We start from the raw sequence: 4,806 nt of genomic DNA on the forward strand, positions 1-4,806 counted from the left end.
TCCCACTGCTGGCTCATGCCTCTTCTATTTTGCACAAGGAAACACTACTAGTTTTTCAACTACTCTGCAAATTGAGGGAAAAAGGCATCATCATAATTAGGACAAGAGGGAAAGGTTCATTTTTCACATCCTATGAAATAAATAACATCATGTTCTTACTGCAGCAAAGAAAAGAGTGTTACCCTCTTCACAATCTGATGGAGGGAACTTCTGACATCTAGAAATGCTATATTCAAATGTGTGTTGTTTTAAAAATTCCCTATTTCTCCTTACATTATGATATCCACTGTTAGGACACTGAACAAATCTACCCTTCTTTCTACAATATTTATAAAAGGCAGTTATAGTGGTATCTCAGACCTGGAAAAAAGTGGAAAATGAACACTAATTCTCTAAAGCTACTAATCAGTGTGCTGACCAACCATGCAGAAATAAGGCTGATCACTCCCAATACTGCACTCTTTTCACCAAGCTTTTCTAATGTTTAATATGCAACTAGGAGTCTGCGTGCTTAGACTCAGAGTTCAGGAAATCAGCAAGACTTTCTGAGGTTTCTCAAAAAATGTTAATGTATTTGCAGATTTGCTTATGAGATGCATAAATGTAAGATATGAAAGAGTAAGAAAGTTGTTCAATTACTACAGATACTCATTCAAATGCCCCTCTGAAAGTGACAGGTTAACATCTATTGCAGTTCATCTTACACAATGTTACCTATCCAACAGGGCCAAATCATTTCACATAGACTACATGGTCATCTGAAGCCATGACTATCTAACTAACGACAAAGATTAGAACTGAAGCAGACTAAGTAAAGATCTGTAGGTTACTCACTTTAAAGCAGGGATCTGCAACTTTAAGGGGGAAATAGACAGACATCAAAGGCGCAGACAGAAATGATATTTGTTGTGTGATTGGCCCCTTGAAAGTGTTCTACAGCCATGCCCTCGGAGAAGAGCACAGCAGCAGAGCGCTCCAATCCTGCAACAAATTCACTCTCATTATATGAGGGTACAAATGAAGGTGCTTCAAAGCAGAGCACCTTCATTAGCTTCTGTCTGCTCCAGCAGCTGGACTGCTGCAGCCCAACCCCATCCATAGTGCTGTCTCAGGATGGGAGGGGGAAAAAGGTAGGGGAGGGAGGTCCGTTCTGAGGTTTGCCCAACTGTGCTGGAGGTGGGGACAGATGGACTGGTGCCCCTCAACTCATGGGTGGCAGGTGCATGAGGTGGGGGGCTCCAGTCCTCCCACCTGCTACTCCAGCGCAGGCTGAGGAAACCCCAGAATAGACCTCCCTCCCCTGCCTTCACCCCCCCTCCCATCCTGAGATAGCACCACCCTCCCAACTCAACAGCTAATGTCTGTTGGACCGGGAAGGTCAGTCTAACTCATGGTGCTTTCTGCTTTCATGGAGCTGCACTTCTGTCTGCGCCTCAAGGGTTGATGAGCACTTGTCTAAACATTCTAAATAGAGAGTGAAGCAGTCATAGTATGCCAGAAGCACCTGGGCTATGAAACAGGTTCAGAACTCTACACTGAAACATAACCAGACCTATGAGTTATACTCTCATAATTTCAGCATTTTAAATTACATCATCTTATCCAGCTTGCTCTACACCTTTTAACTGCTACTAAGGTGTAGAGTGAACTTGAAGATGTCATATGCAACACTTCTCTTTGCTCAAGGAAAGAGCCACTTCTGTGAAGTCGTAATACACAGACCATTAATTTGCCCTAATCTGATGTTATGCATAGAGCTGAGCAAAAATTAAGAAATGATAGATCCTCAACTGTACTAAATACTCAGTGCAGTAGTGGAGCATACATAATTGATATTGGCAGACTGAATATTTGGATGACTTTCCAGTTAACAATCAAGACCAACACCCTAAAATTATACCTACAGCTGAAGATGGAACTATTTAAATCAACAGCCCCCAAATCTGCCATGATAATCTTTGAACTAGAAAATGTTTTTTTTTTTTTTTTTTTATCAGTACTTCTCTGCTCACAGGCTTCTTCCTGCATACATCAACCTCCAAAATAAAATCTACAACAGTGTTAATATTTCAGATCCTTCACTTATCAGCCCAACAGACAAGATACTCCTTTACTATGATCAAAGAGGTAGGTGCAACAAGCTGCATGCTTAGGGGAGTGTATGGTTCATCATCTGAGATGCTACTGTTCTATTTCTATTGCTTTTGCAAGTAATTTAAAGAAACACAGGTCTACTACCTCTCCTTATCCACTATAAAAGGAGGTACACCGTGAAACCAAATGTTACTCTGGAAGGAAAGAAGGAAAGATCAGTTCTTTCAATTTTGACAGTCCTTAGAAAAAAAGATTGCACACTGGATATGTAATTATCCTTAGAAGAATACAAACGGTATAATTATGAGATTAAGGTAAAGGAACTCTTTCATGCCAGTTTTTAAGAGGAACTGATTCACAGACTAACTTCAGTTAATCTCTACATTTCATTAAGATGTTGTTTATACACCAAGATAGGTTTGAACATTTTACCAGCCAGTGTGAAAGATGCCTTCACCCCCTTTCCCAAATTCCTCCCCCACCCACAAATTTAGTTGCTGAATATCTATATATCAAATATTAATGTAAATTGTTACCCCATACACTTTACAAAACCATCTTTCCTAAGCTATAGCCACCCGTTACCCCCAAAAGCATGCACATACCCCTCATGTTCACTAATGCTCATGCACAAAAGCCTTGAAGCGTTAATTCTATTTCTCACAGCCAAGTGACTGAAATCAAGAAAGAGGCCCAATGACCAACAGTCCTCGACTTAAGACGTTTCAAGTTACAACGAACGGCACTTACGTTTATAAATTGACACCTGTTTCAACTTTATGACGCTTGATCCAACATGACGCCACGCCAGCGAACAAGTTCACTGTGGCACCCACCCCCTGGAGAACATCTGTTCAAACTTCCTTGGACACTTTCTTTAAGAAAGCAGACAAGACTCCAGAAAAACCCGCAGCCAAGCCTCCTGAGAAGACTCCAGCCAAGAACCCTTCAAAAAGTCCAGCAAAGTCACCTCAAAGAAGTCCTTCCAAATCAATGTGATTATACTGTAAATAGCAAATACATTAATGTTGCTATATTACTCATCTATAATTGAATGAGTATAAAATTCTGGGTTATTTTTGGTGAAAATAGGATATCGGGCCTTGGTTCAGGGACCAATCCCCTACTTATAACATTGTTCCTATGGGAAAAGTCAGTTCAGTTACAACACTTCGACTTATGACATAATTGGTTCCTGAAAACTGTGTCTTAAATCCAAAGACTGCTTGTATCCGTTAGAGTCCAAGCCTCCCAGCAGCTCTAGGGGAGGTACTGTAATTCCTCCTAAACTTATCAACAGGCCTTACTTGGGGATTCCAACTTCTTAAGTCATAGGTTAACACGTACCTCCTGCCCCTTAAAAAGTCCCTGTAGGTGCTGGAAAGGTGAAATAAGTATTGTCTCTTTCACCCTTCCAATTCCAGAACCTGAAGGGTAATGGGTTTCTTCAGAAAACTTTAACTCCATATCCAAGTTTGCTCTCCTGCTCAGCAAACATTTTCAGCTTCTACTGGGTAGAAACAATGAAACCAGACTCCCCTTGTCAGTTTGGGTTACTACTGTCATGGTTTTCAGCATAAAGAGTAAAAACTGACAGAGCTCTGGGTCAGTTTTCACTTTACTGATGCTCAGATCACCAACGCAGTACCTGAGCTAGAAGTACGAACAATTAAGAAGCCATAACTTATCCATTTATACTTCTTTCATATTTAGAAGGTTCTCTCTCTTAAGCACTAGAAACTTTTCTCTAAATAGAAGCTTAGATACTGCAGACAGAAGCTGTTATCTTTTTTGGTTGAGTACTTCCTGCTTATCAAAGGCAATTCAGATTTTTCAAATCCCACATCAAATAACACTTTACGTACCCCAGAACGTACTGCAGTTCAATATGTTATGAAATAAGAAGTTCAATTAAGACATGAATTTGTGAAATTTGCAATTTTTTCCTAAATGCTTAAAATCTGAAAAACACTGCATTATAACTTCAGCCAGGAGACCAGTGAAGGACTGATTTTTAAGAATACTGATGACAAAATACTGACTGAAAAAAGTCAAGGTACTATTGAGTGAATAGCACTTGAAAAGCTCTTGTAGTCATTTGTCAGTAAGTCTCATTTAAAATATAAAGACTTTTCTGTACATGCAGGTGGCTTCATTACCCTTTTAGCTTAGGAAGAAATCAAGCAAACACTAACTAATGCCTTCTGTTTAGAATCCATCATGAATTAAAAACAGTATTTTTTAAGTATCTCCATCAACTTAAAAAAAAAAAAAAAAAAGAAAGCCATCTTTCCAAAGTTCAAGGATTTGTTACCTACTCGTTACAAAAACTACCTAAAATTGCAGAGATTAAACAAATGTTTCCATTAATTTTTTTATGCATTTGGAAACTAACTATATGCGGTGTTCTATTACTTCCCCTCTATGGTCAAATTTTATGAGAATTCTTTTAATAGGATTTTTTAAAAATAGCGTTCCTTTCCAGTTCTCCATGGGCACTTAATGGAAAGAAGCAACATTTATTTAGCAGAAATATCCATTTACTAGTGCACCATAAGACAGGTTAAGTAGGAAACAGGTTAAACATTTTAGCATAACACTGTTGCAAAGACATGCAAGCATCCCTCTCCCCCCTCACTTAATCTTTTGCTTTACTACAACTGGTACTTAATTCTGAGCACCGGTTAGCTTTATGGACCAAATATCGGAAGA

General features: G+C 39.2%; 1 protein-coding gene across 8 annotated transcripts in view; it reads right to left on the bottom strand.

The window, feature by feature from the left end:
* RNF146 (ring finger protein 146) overlaps positions 1 to 4,806 on the bottom strand; it is a 13,343-nt gene that overhangs the window by 6,042 nt on the left and 2,495 nt on the right. For 4 of the 8 annotated variants that reach the window (XM_014522839.2, XM_006029883.3, XM_025211353.1 and 1 more), the window contains exon 2: positions 2 to 64. The exons of the other annotated variants lie outside the window; for them this stretch is intronic. The gene's annotated coding sequence lies outside the window, so the exon portion shown is untranslated. The remainder of the gene's footprint in view (position 1; positions 65 to 4,806) is intronic. 8 annotated transcript variants of the gene reach the window in all.

The sequence above is a fragment of the Alligator sinensis genome, unplaced genomic scaffold (assembly GCF_000455745.1).
Source record: "Alligator sinensis unplaced genomic scaffold, ASM45574v1 scaffold96_1, whole genome shotgun sequence".
Classification (NCBI taxonomy): domain Eukaryota; kingdom Metazoa; phylum Chordata; order Crocodylia; family Alligatoridae; genus Alligator; species Alligator sinensis.